We start from the raw sequence: 14,288 nt of genomic DNA, 5'->3' as shown, positions 1-14,288 counted from the left end.
CTGATCCTAATAGCTCCCATGTGGGCACGGCAGACCTGGTTCTCCTACCTTCAAATGATGTCCCTGTGTCTTCCCATGAAACTACCTTGTCCAGACAATCTGTTGACTCATGATCAAGGGATGCTACACCTATGCCCTCAGACGCTAAACTTAGCAGCGTAGCTCGTGAGGTCATGGAATTTGGTCACCTAAACCTAGATCAAAGGTGCATGGAAATACTTAAAGAAGCAGGTAAGCCTAACAAACAACACTGCTACTTAAACAAGTGGAAACGATTTGTGTTATGGTGCTAAAAACGGTCTCTATTCAAATTGACTGTTCACCATCAAACATAGTCAACTACCTTCTACTTGACTCATGATTAGACTTTAACACACTTAAAGTACACCTGGCAGCTCTATCCTCTTACACCACATCTCAAAGCAAAATTTCATGGTGAAAGGTGCCAGTAGTTAAAGCCTTCATGGAGGGTGTTAAAAAACGATCCCCCCAGTTTCTAATCCTACTCCTGGCTGGGACCTCAATATCATACTCACAAGCCTCATGAGAGCCCCTTTCGAGCATATGCACAAGACCAGCCTCAAACATCGGACATAAACAGCCTTTCTTATAGGCATTACCTCTATTAGAAGGCTCAGTACAAGACCCTTTTGTAGTTCTACACAAGGACAAAATGGTGCTACGCACTCCTCCTTGATTTTCACCGAAATGTATGTAAATATTTCATGTGAACCAAACTATAGAACTTCCTGTAACCCCACAAATGCAGCAGAAAAAAGCAGTGTTGAAACATCTTTTTTGCAGCGCTACCTTCAAACAACCCACCTCCTACAAGTACCTCTCGCTAATCTATGCAAAGCATGTGATTCTAGGCAGATCCTCTAGCCTCATAAGGGATACATTACTCACTGTAATTGAATTTCTGATGCTTGTATCTGCATAGATTCACATGCGCCTACCCTTCCTCCCCTCTTGGAATTGAGGGAGAAAAACATAGATCTTTCACACCACATGGTCTCTAACTACACTCCATGCTTGCAACTTACACTCCTTCTTGTCTGAAACAAATAAACTGAGGGATCTTTTCGAGCGAGGGATCATGGGTACAGGGTACGTCACACTACGGCAGTGGTCTTCAAACTTTTTTGGCCTGGGCCCCCCCTGAGCAAAATCTGGGCAGACCGGGCCCCCCCCACAAAAGTATGTATAAATGGCTATGAACTATTACGCGCCATCATCGCAACCTGCTCCCAGTATAGTCCCTGGGCTCCCCCACCTGCTCCCATCAGTCGCTGGGCTCCCTCATCCCAATCCTACCCAGTCCCTGGGCTCTCCCAACCCCATCACAGACCATGGGCTCTCTCCATCCTACTCCCAACGCTATCCCAGTGCTCCTGCCCATCCTGCTCCCACCATAGTCCCTGAGCTCCCCCCACCCCTTCTCAACACAGTCCGAGGGCCAGTGGGACCTGGTCTATTTTTTATTTGGAAGGGCATACATATTTCCCACAAAAATGCCATAGTGACCGAGTGCGCAGTGAGGGAGCCTGAACCAATCAAGGTGGGTTTGGGGAGGGGGGTTCCCCCCCGTGATTTTATTTTTTAAATAATGCATTAAAATGTTGCAATTTAGAGCATACTTTAAAAGAAAATGGGTAAAAGGCCAAATAGTTTGCAACTGGAACTGGGGGGCAAGGAGAAGCATGGTATTTTTGACTGGACATCTATGAAAGATATCCAGTAAAATAAATACCATCCCTATCCCTGGGCTCCACAGCGCCTCAGAAGGAGAGCTGATTTTGGCAGATGGGTAACGGGATTGTGCAACAAAGGCATTTTTAAAATGCCTATGTTGTAAAACCCTCCTTCCCTCCTGTACACCCCACTCGCCAAAATCAGCTCAACGGACTAAAACAAACACACACATTCACACAGCAATCACTCTACCATTCATACAAGCACCCATCACCATACACTCACTCATAACACAAGCATACACACATCCATACACATATTTAAATAGAAAATAAATGAACATAAATGTACCTTCTGCAGGGGCCTCCGTGTAGGTGCTGAAATGCTCCAGGTTGCTCGGTCCGTATGTGCGAGTAAGCGTAGGAGCTCCCCCTCGCACATACAGACCTGCAGTGCCCCAGCCAGCATTTCTAATGAGCCATGCAAGGCTGGTGAAGCAAAACAAGTCCAGCCTTGCATGGCTCAGTGAGAATGTGCGCCTGGGGAACTGAACTGTCCAAGGGAAACACTGTTTCCCTTTAACAGTACAGCAGCCCAGGAGCACTCCCTCAACTGGAAAAAGCTTTCACGGGGCTGGCTCCTCGGCTCCTGCATAATGGGTGAGGGGGACACTGGGTGGACGCCCCCTTGCCCATTATGGATGAGCCACCAGGCTCGGACTGGCCAGTGGGCCACTTTTCTGGCTAATGTGGGCCAGTTTGACGAGTTTCTTCACTATGCAGCTAATAGTTTCGACCATTGTTGCTGAATAAATATTCTTTAAATATTACAAATTGCTTACATTTTAACCAAAAACACTCCCTTGGGTACTATTCAAACAGTCTGGTACTTAAGGAATTAATATCCATTTGCAACTGCGGGCCACTTTTACATTGGTGCCTGAGACAGTTTTATGGTCGAGTCTGACCATGTATGCCGGCCCTGCCCATTTGCACTATTCTAAAAAAAATAATTTAAAAAAACACATATCTTTTTTTTTTTACACATTTCATGCTGGGCTCTCGCACCCCCCCCCTGGGATGCGGCCCCAGGTTTGAAGACCTCTGCACTAGGGATAGTATTACAGACACACGCTGTGGATGTCCCTTTTCAAACTTTGAAAAACTTTGTGCAATACTCCACATCTTCCACTAGATGTTGGCCTATGCATAACATGTGAATCTAAGCAGATACGATTTTGGTGATTAATGTATCCCATACAGTCACCATAGGTTCTTATGAATGCATTTAACAACTTATTAAACAAAGGAAGGTATGTAAGTGATGCAGTAGGATGGAAACAAAGTCACAAGAGATGTGCCCTAACTTCAGAAGTTCAATCCCTATGAAAAGTGGGGCCTTGTGCCCAAAATTCACAAAGCTTCTCCCCAGAATGTGTCTTAAGTAGGTACGGTTCTTGCATTGGTGAATGTTCCAGAGAAGAGGAGCAACAGGTTTACTGGTAGGTACAATTATGTTTCTATCTTTCAGGTACAGCTGCTTTTGGATGCGATGATCAAAAAGCGATGGAATGGAATAACAAGTTTATTCTAAGGAGGGGACAAATGCTATGCTATGCTATGCTATGCCCTGCCCTGCCTGACTCAGACTTTCCTAGATGATTAGATGGGTCGACTGGGCATAGCTGGAGGTAAGTTCCAGGAGCAGACTGCAACCCTTGACCACGAAGAAGGGCAGAAGGCACTGATGCAGAACTCTTCAGGACACTTCACCAGACGGGGGAAGGTGAATTCCAGCGACGGCCACCACACACAGGCGATGGCAGGTGTCCTTCCAGTTGCGGTTGAAGAAGACCATTCAGAGCAGGACCCCTTAATCTGGGAGGGTGAAATTCAACAGGAAGGTGACTAATAACATAAGCTGGCGACTACCGAAGTTCTGGCAGTGAATGCAAACTGGCGACGGTTCTAGTGAGGTAGCCCAGTGGAGAGCTGGTCAGTCCACCTGGTGGTCCAGGGACACCTCTGAAGGCTCAGGGCGGCTGGATGCTCAAACACGTTGAGACTGGTTGGTTCCACCAGTCTAAGGGTTGAAGCACCGCTCCGGGCCTTTGATGATCAGGTAGTGCTGCAGGGCTTCTCCGGGACAAACGCTGGAAGGGATGTTGCGCCTCTTCGGGAGTCCTTCACGGACTTCCGTTGGTTGTGCTTCTGCACAGGATACTTGGCTCCCACCCTGACCTCCTGAAATGGCTACAGTAGTTCCCTTCATCTCCATGATTCTGCCTGGAAGCATGCCCAAGCCCACCAATGTTAAGGATCTGCACCATTCAAACTGCCCGCAATGGTCCAATCTGGGAGCACTGTGGGTTCATGCCACACACCTAGACTTCCATATACAACTTTATGTGACATGGGAAAGAACAAGCAAACCTCTCGTGGCGTGGCCATTTTAGGGCACTCGCCATACGCGATAAACGCGAATGTGCACATTAGAAATAACACAGAAATGGCACAAATATATTTACTGCCACTAGTTTGTCTTTAGGCAAATATAAAAGTAACCATAAATCCTAAGTGTAAAAGACTAGGGTGATATAAAAGTATCCCCACTGCACTGCATTGCAAGATGCTGTGTGCACTGCAAAAAGTTACCTAAAATGTAAAAAGACAAAAGGGGAACAAAGTTTCCCAGTACTCGGTCTGAAGGCCTGATCAGTTTCCCCATAACAAAATGAGCAAAAGGCCAGGGGAGTGAATCTAAAGGCTTCACTTCATGTAAAAAGTCAGGACAGGTTCAAAAACAAAAGCAAGATATCTGTGGGGCCATAGAACTATGGAGGGAAAGTTACCAAAAGAGAAATGTATCCTTACAGGTGCTTCATTTGGTTTTAAATTATTTTGTTAACTTATATGATAACATTAGCGTGGAGATGCAATACCATACTATGATGCTTAGTGAAATAAAAATACAACTAGAAATGTTAGTAACATTTTGCTGTCAATTTAAAGCTTTCATAAATTAAACCAAGGTCACTATCTAGGATGAAGACCTTGTTCCCGGACTCAGTGCCACATTATCAGCAAATGCTCCTGTTGAAATATTTGCTAGCACTTCGGCAGGTGTCAATTCACATTATGTCTCTAAAAAATTAAATCACAAATAAAACTAAAATTAATACTGGTACAAATAGAAGAACCTCCAGAAAAGTTCTTCGATATTTTCATCTGTGAGGAAGTGGCTCAGGACGCTTTGGAAGTCGAGAAATGCAAATCTGTTACTAATGGCAAGCTTCACTCTGGATCATCACATAAATCACCCGCTAGGAAACAGACAGTAAATCGTACCACCCAGCACAAAGTACCATCTCTGGCTACAACTAATGATAAAGCACTAGAGTATGAACAGAATATCATCTGCTGCTTGAGGTTGGCTGTAGATGCTTGAGGTTGGCTGTAAAAGTATCTGTGAAACAGAAACAAATTTGCAAAAAAACCCACCAACTACATCTGTGCAACCTTAGTCTATACGTTCCTTGCTTGTGCCACATGGTAACCAACTCTTGACAGTCCACTATATCGACCCAAAATTCTGATCAACTGATATTAGTTTGTTATTCACTCTTTCAATCAAATTATTTTAAATCACTCTAAACTTTGCTAGAAGTACCCCGTCTAAGCTTATAATGTCAAAGCACATTGATTTGGTGTATTTTATTGACCCTCACAGAACAAACATTGTTTCATTGAAAATACTTTTTAAAGTGGTGGCCAAAATACTATTAAATGAAGCTGAAGCATTAAGACAAAATAGCTGTGATCTCTTGTCCTATTGTGATGGCAATATTTTCTCTTCAAACCTGGTCCTCTCCAATCACAAGGTTCTTAATACCAGGGGTAGGGGAAGGATTGAACATTTGATCCTTGGAAGTAGTATATGGGGCCACCTTTTTTGCAATGTTATTCTGACAGGTAAGATGCCCCCTCCTTCCGGCCTTTGTTCTTCCTTCCCATTTTTTGTATGAATTTTTTTATATCAATTTAATATACATTTAATATAACATGTATATCAAAGATATGTTTTATGTCAAATGCATATTTCTTGATATAAAGTGTTTTTGAGGTTTGATATGATTTTGAGATGATTTGATATAAAGTGAATATAAAGTTTATAGAAAAGTGTGGGCTGGGAGCGCTTGTGTGCGCTGCTGTCTGTTGAAGTGAGTTGGGAGGAGATAGGCTGCAAATGTTAGGGTTTGGCCGTGGTGATGCGGTGATGAAGCAGAAGTGGGGTTGGCTTTGTATACATTATTGATAAGCCCTTTAAAGTATTTTATATTAATTTTATCGATTTTAATAATTTTACATTATTTATATTTTAAGTTGGCGTATATTTGATAAGAGTTTTATATAGATGTAATATAAAGCTATGCAGATGGGTGATGTCATCATTTTATTACATATTTTATATAAAGTTGGAGTGCATTTGATAAGCCTTTGAATAATGTTTATATGTACTTTATATTATTTTTATATAAAGCCGGCATGCATTTGATACAACCTTAATAATGGGATGGCGTCAGGGGCAGGTTTTACAACCCAAATATATAGCTTTTTGCAGTGAGTTGCAAAACGCTGCACTTTTTGAGCTTTAGAGGGGCTATTCAGGAAACGGCTATTATGAACAGCTGCAGTTAGGATGAGGGGGGGGAACAACCCCAGGAAGCCCCGTTGTTTTTATGGTGTATGATGGGATGGAAGATGCTCCAGATTTGATGGCCGACTATGAACCCGAAGAGTTTTTGGCAATGACGATGCAGTTGTGGAGCAGCCATTTGCGGCCGATGCGAGCTCTGAAGACAATGGGCCTCATTACAAGTCAGCCGGTCTGGAAACAACGGTGGCGGTAAATCCGCCGCCAGCGTTGTTTCCGGACCGGCTGATTGCAAGTCCTGCAGGCGGACATGGAAACACCGGCTCTGCCATAGACGGAACCAGTGTTTCCATGGTCCCCATCCCCATGGAGTCCTATGCGACCCCATGGGAATGGGGCTTTACAGAATTCCGCCTCCAGAATTACCGGGTCACCGGGGTTGTAAGGCCCCGGTGATTCCGGCAATCACAGAGGCAGATTGGAATTACCGGTCTGGCGGCAGCCTGCCGGTTTTTCCGGCACAGCTACCGCCGGACTCGTAATGAGGCCCAATGACTGTGAAGCTATGGTTCTACAAGCGGATGCGGCTATGACGACAGAGACTGATTCCACCCCCTGAATCCTTGATTAAAAACAGGATCATGTGTGTGGGAGTGACCAGAACTAGACTGCAGCAGATACTATTAATATTTATTGTGCTTGCTGTTCAAACCAACTTGAAAACACCGGGTATTTTGAAAGTAGTCTGTGTAAGCCCAGTCTTTCGCTGGTGGAGACCGATAGCCTTAAAGACAATGCTATTATTCATTATGCTTGTTATTCAAAACTGATTGAAAGCCTGCGGGATAACAGTCTGTGAAGGAATGTATAATGCTAATGATGGACAATATGGACACGACGGCTCCTCTTTGCACCAATATTCGTTCCACTCAGATTATTACGGCCATATGACTAAGGTGTGTTTAAAACACTTTTTACAGATGGTGCTACGGACATGAAATTAATGATCCCCATCAGGTTGCTCAAGAATGTTTGGAAGTGTCTTGTAATTTGCTACGTAAAATATGTTTCGCATTGAGCCCTAAATGTTTATTAAATTTGTTGCGTTTGAAGCAACTGTTGACACAGATAAGGATCAGTGCAGGAACTGAACAATGCATATCTAAAACATTATGGGCTATAGAATCTGCGAAAAACCCTCTTTTAAAAATTAAGCCATTCAGACACACATGTCCGATTGGTGTGAGAAACCTCATTGAAAAACCAGTTCCCAACTGGGCGGGGATGAAGTATATATAAATGAGTGCCTAATGGGGTGTTACATGCCTGCTTAATGAAGCGGCGGCATGCAATGCATTTGTGCGGTATTGTCATGTATAATGAAATCTAAAATGGGGCTGATTGTTTAGGTGTTATTAATGTGAATATATTTTGAATACAAATTGCCATTTTAAATGTGTTTAAAAATATGTTGTTTATAAAAACTGACTGTCTCTTTATGTTGAGCTGTAATGGGCAAACATGTCTGGCCTGAGGCTGTCGAAAATATAATATGACAAAGGGGTATTGAACGCTTGTAACATCATGTTTGAAAATAAAGAAGCCAACGTTTTAAAACATGGAAAGAGTTCTTAATTTACACTGTGGGATTAAAAACAGTTTCTTTAAAAAAATGTGCCCCGTCATAGCCCAGCATTATATGTTAGAATGAAATAAACTTGATGTGTGTTATAAATAACTAGGACCACATAATAAAGAGCCATACCATTTTATTATTTGTAAAAATATTTAGTTATATAAAAATAAATTATGCCTCAACAGCTGTTGGATGTTAGTCTGACCCTCGTTTATCTGGTTATTAAGAACCACTGTCTATCAGGGTAGGATTCTGTGTCTTGATACTTCACCTAGAGTTGCTTGGCTTAGAGAATGGTGATGAAACTCTGTAATGCTTATTTGAGATTCTGGAGGATCGCTAGACTCGGATCACCTGTAGATAATATATTTATAACATGTTAGTGATGTTAAGGAACCATAATGACTAGGTTATGTCTTTATATTGACCTATTGCCTTATAGAGTTTGTGTGTCCTTTGACTCCAACAAGTAATGATTAGTCTTAGTTGAGTAATGTCCCTTCTCCAGTAAGCCATCCGCATTAATTAGATGACCTGGCTTCTTCGGTCATGTTGCACAAGCACAGCATCCTATAAATGGATGCTAAATGTTAGAATCTCAATTTACTAGAATCCTATTCACTGCATCTCTGTTCGGTATACATTGTCAATACTCACCAATATGATGTGGTGCAAGTATTCCTAGTTTCTGTATAAGTGAAATGGAAGTTACCCTCTGTTAGCTGAGAGTCACATGTCCCTGTAAAGAGACGGACACGCAATGATTCGCAGGATTACCAACATTCCCTTTCATTTGTGCCAATAGTGAAAATCTAATGGATTGCATGTCTATTAAATACATGGTGTTCATACTTACCAGCGCGATGTGGTGAGAATAATCTTTTTTCCTATACAGATACAGTGAAAGTCACCCTCTCTTTTGCTGAACGTCGCGTGTCACTATAGGGAGATAAACGCGTCATGATTAGCCGAATTATCAACGTTCCCGGTCATTTAATCTTTCAATTCTCACTGTTGTCCAACCAGGTGCCCTCCCCCACACTTACGTTCTTATCATTTTGTCTGATTGTATCACAATTGTATACATTCGACTGCCGTAGACCGAAGAATACTAGCCCCGGCTCCTCTGTGGTGTTAGCCGTTGCTAAGCAACTGCTTTCCTTTATACTCAACGTGGTAACATACTACGTTTGCACGTTCCGGTAGCTTGGACTGCTGCGATTTGGAGTTTTCGATATGATATTCACTTGCATTAGCATGGAATTACTCATATGGATCAGCATAAAATTCCTTAATGACTGCTAGATATACCGCTCTAATGGTCATATTCATGCAATTATTATTCTCTGATTGTGTGATGTGTGAACACGAGCATCTGTCACTGCACTAGTTAATTACATCCGCATAAACAACACATCGAATCAGATTTTCTAATTGTTCTATGTGATTTCTACATTACGTCGTGGTCATTACAATTACAAATGTTAGTAACATCTATAAATGCAGTACTTCAAAATAACTCTCTCCACTAGGCCTCATTCCTATTGAGAAAAAATTATATATAAAATTGTTTACATTGGGTGTACATTTTACAAAGACAAATCTCTTTCCAGTTGGGTGATCTGGTGAATGCGTTCTCTTCAGACCACAACAATTTACATGGTTATGCATCTTCTTACAAACATAGTGTCACTTTAGAATACTATGCCAAGTCAGTCACATTATACAATAGACATTAGTCTGGAACTCACAAACACATATAGGTATCTCATCACTTCAATCGTGAAAAACTGTTTACTGTTGATTTGCAATGTCTGCAATTCGGTCCATTACAATTGGTCATCTCTAAACATCTTTGGTGATTACATACTGGACAAATACTCACTATAACCAGGAGTTGGTATTCTATTCCTTTAGAGGAAGGATGCTAGTGAAAATTCTTTGTTCATTCCATTTTCTAGACGTTTGGCCTACATAATATTGACCACATGGACATATTAGTCCATTCTATATGCAGTTGTTTTTTTATTTTACTGTTACTCTATTTTTGTATTTGTTATAGTTGTATTACAACTTTTCAAATTTCATTAACATATAAATAACATTTATATACAAAACACAATCATTTTTAATCTTACAAGGCTAAAAGATAATACATTCTTACAATACCCATATTATCACATAATTATTAACAGTTCATTTTATACGCATGATCACGTAATTCATACTATTTACAAAGGTTCCACTTAGATGATTACTTGACTAAGCTTACCTCTTTCAACCAACCGGTTACCTAATTGCCTTATAGATAATGCATTACCCGTTATACACCTCTATCCCAGTGAGCACACTTTGAAAGAATTGCACTATGGCGGGTACTGGAGAACAGCTCATGCCATTTTTCGTCACTCTCCATTGGTCTTTGTACTACCTGGGTGTGTGCAAAACATCTGGTTCGTACATCGCAGAGTGCTACACATTCTACGAGCAGATGTTGTAGTATCTCTCTTTGTTCAGGCACAATATAATATCTGCAGTAGTTTTGTTCTTTTGCCAGCTTTTTCCTTTTACAAAGGACATCCCTTGTGTACCATAGGTTTAACCGGAATCTTAAATATCCCATTCTTACTTTAGGAGAAGGGCTTTTCAGCAAGTAATCTGACATCAACCCATATTTTTTAATACCAAATAAGATGATGTCAAAGTCCTTGTATTGGGAGCTCCTTGTCATGTTTGCTACCCAATCAGCATGATGTACTTTTTCCTTCGCTCTAACAGGATTTGATAGTAATGACTCTATTGTGGTATCAGCATGGGCTAATTAATTATATACATGTTTCCTCCATTTAACAGCAAAGGGATTTACAGGTTTCAGCAAATGATGCGCAATCACTTTCAGTATATTGTTACTTCCCTTTTTCAAGAGGCATTTGCGTAACAAGGCACACTGTTTCCAGGATACTTGAGCATACTGTTACTCTATTGAATGTATACTATTATTGAAACTGACTGAGGTAATCAGCTAAACATGTATATACCTAGTAAATTGTTGATGAGAAGTCACTAAATAATATTCTGGTCACTACTTTGGTGCACAGAAAACCTCTGTGGAAGAACTTGAACATTATTACAATATACTAAAATGCTGAGTGAAAATATGCTTCATTAAATATAGGTGTGCATGGGACGGAAGTGTCCATGAGGTATGAACACTTTGTTGGATTGTAAAAGCGAGAGTCATAGATTTCTCCCTTGCACCCTTAACATAACATATCTCAAATTCCTCCTAGCTGTGATTTAGTTTAATAAATCTTAACCGTGATCTTCAATATCGGAACTAGGTTCAATCTTTTGTACCAACATTCTTATCAAACGCAACCCTGAGCCTCCTTTGTAGAGTGATCGTGCCAATATTCCCCTGTTTTTTTATTGCGCACTTTACCCGTGTGTGTAACGACGATAGACTGTGGGGTGGGGGGGTTACAAAGAGTACTTTGTACTTTTTGTACAAAGGATTGTACCAACTCTTTTAAACTGTCAACATGTATTGTAGCCGTGTTGTTAACATTTAACGTTATACCTTTTACATGCATGTTGACGGCTCCTAGAGATGTGGGAAAGGTGTATGTTTGAGGGCCACTGGTTACAAACTTCACAATGTATTCTCCGGGAGCTAACTCAGAAGTTAGATCCCCTAGATGATTGCCTTTGGGGTGGGGTTGACATTCTCAGGGCGGCTTACACAAACTGTTATCCGTATTGTGATATAGAACTTGTAATTGATTCATCTCAGCAAACCGTTTTAAGCGGGCCTGAGCGGTTGTGAACGCTTCTATGAATATGTTTGTATTGTCGGTAGTTGTTGGGTATTCCATGGCATAGCACCAGCACAGACATGCCGTTTCATAATCTATGAACACGCTGCTGCTCACGTCATAAGTATTACCAAATAGATAGGAGTGAAGTGTATCAGGGTCTATGATGATGGATGTGCTGGGCAAATTAACTATTTCGGCAAACTTAGCGCACAAAGAATTAAGACATAATTTTGGCAACAGCCACATAGCTGAGGTTGTCCTCAATGTGTTCCATATCATACGCAAACGTATGCCCTGATGGCTTTAGTAATCCTCAATGTAAACCCACTTCCTGAACCATCGCCTAGGCATCCAATCAATATTGTCTGTAGCGATTTTCACCACCGCTAGTTCAATAAATCAATCAATGATTGATTGCATACAGCAACTAGCCGTCGTGGTGCTTTGAAAAGGATACCTCACCCTTTATAGGTGTTTCACAATGAGTCATCTGAATGATTCCGTCCCTGAACAACTTACAAGCTGGTCTTAAATTGTTGACACCTTCTTGACAGTAGGCCCTTAAACTCTTGGAAAAATCAAATGCACCGTGCTCATTCGCCTTGCACCATGTCGTGAACTGGTCTTTCTCGCTAGGCATCCTGTAATGAATGCCGTATTGGTCTGGGGTTGGGATCGGCCCTATGTAGTTTTGGTTAGCAGCTGTTTTGAAAAGATGCGGAAAGAATCCCTTTGAACCTCGAAAACTAAAAGCTTTTGGAAGCTTGCTCAGTTTCATGGGCAAATAGTTCAAGGAATCAGTAAGAATCAGTAAACTGTATTTGTAGAGCTACCACCAAGATGGGCATAAACTTTGTATCCTAGTTGATAAGTTTCACCTTCATTTTCTCCAAAACCATTTGTGCAATATAAAGTACCCATCATACGATTTGCAATTATATGCTAGAAAGGTGTGGCCCATGAATTTGCGTGTTACAAAAGTGCTTACAAAAGCAGTCAAACAGGAGTCTTTTGTATATTCCCAATAGCTGTCTCCTGTTAGATGTCTGTTATAGATATATTTTGGTTGGTGGGTTAAATTCTCTTGATTGGCCTCCATTTCGTATACTATGAAGTTCTCGGTTTTATTTTGAGGCTGCCTGGTTGTTATGTGACACAAGTGTTCAACCGTGTTTACAACAGAAACTTTACAGATTATTCCGGTACAGCTATGACTCTCGGGAAGACATTTTTTGCAAGTAGCACAGTCAACGGACAGTTCACACATGACCGCCCCCAATGCCGTTTTCTGAATGAGTGTGTCTAGACAGCGGAGAGATCTTGCGAGCGTGTGATACATAGGACATTTTGCAGGGTTTTTTTAAGCATTTGATACCCCTCTCTTAAATACAGACGACAGTGGTATTGACAACTGTGTCTGTTAGTTTTTGGAAATTTGGTGGCAGTGCTGACAGAAATGTCTAGCCCCCAGGAAACCTTTTAAATTGATAATACTTTATAAATGGTTGTCGTGGTGTAAAACAAATAGGTTACAGAGGCGCATACACTGTAACTAATTGAGAAGCTTTATGAATAAACTTAATCTCAAAAGGACCCCCAGCACAGCCATCTGTCAGGCTGTTGCTTTCCAACTGCTGTACAATAGAACCCCACACAAAGGCAAACAACATAACATTCTCAGAACCATTACATATTATTATTATACACTCGATGTTGTGTTGCATCATCACATTCCACTCAGCACAACACTACAACACCTCTCCCTCCATTTACAATATCATACCTTACACACCACCTCTTTTCACAACCGCAATTCTGTCTTTGTTCCATACCTGACCTCCCCTCACACAAACTCTCCTTTTAACACAGTCACCACCTTGACAGGATCAGATTACAAACATTCACCCTTCCTCCTAACTACACCCTTCTTTATTCTCACAAAATCACCACACTCGATCCTAAATTCCTTTTTACCTCTCCTCCTGTTCTCTCTCATCACCCAGTCCTCCTCAACATCTTTCTCACCCCATCCACAACACAATCAGATTCTCTGCTTCTCCCTAACCACGGCAGGCTCACCGTGGTATTTGGTTTGCGCCCTCTCATCAGCTCAAACGGACAAATACCATTTGTAGAATGAGGTGACATTTGCATAACAAACAACCTCTCCTGGATGGACACTTTTTTATCATAACCTCATGCACCTTATCATAACCACATGCACCAGCCATGCTTAAACTCTCCATCACACACCTGTTCATCCTCTCCACCATGCCGTTGGTTTCACAATGATATTTTATGCTTTACCCCACATTCCTTAAGATAATTCACAAAATATCCTTCTGTAAATTGTGTGCTGTTATCAGTGAGTATGCTCATTTTCTCATATTCCAGCTGCCGAGCAGTGAACAGCCCACCAGCTCTTATTTGGCAAATTTCCACCTCTGCCTGCATCTTCAGAATTACGGGATAGTTTGCATGCATTT

The 14,288-nt window shown here is 41.4% G+C and overlaps 1 protein-coding gene across 9 annotated transcripts in view; it reads left to right on the top strand.

Moving 5' to 3' along the window:
• The window catches only part of ATG13 (autophagy related 13), a 1,946,514-nt gene that overhangs the window by 744,680 nt on the left and 1,187,546 nt on the right, over window positions 1-14,288 (top strand). The gene's annotated exons all lie outside the window — the stretch shown is intronic.

The sequence above is a fragment of the Ambystoma mexicanum genome, chromosome 11 (genome assembly GCF_040938575.1).
Source record: "Ambystoma mexicanum isolate Mex_15411 chromosome 11, UKY_AmexF1_1, whole genome shotgun sequence".
In the NCBI taxonomy this organism is placed as follows: domain Eukaryota; kingdom Metazoa; phylum Chordata; class Amphibia; order Caudata; family Ambystomatidae; genus Ambystoma; species Ambystoma mexicanum.
This window is presented reverse-complemented; position numbering and strand designations above follow the sequence as displayed.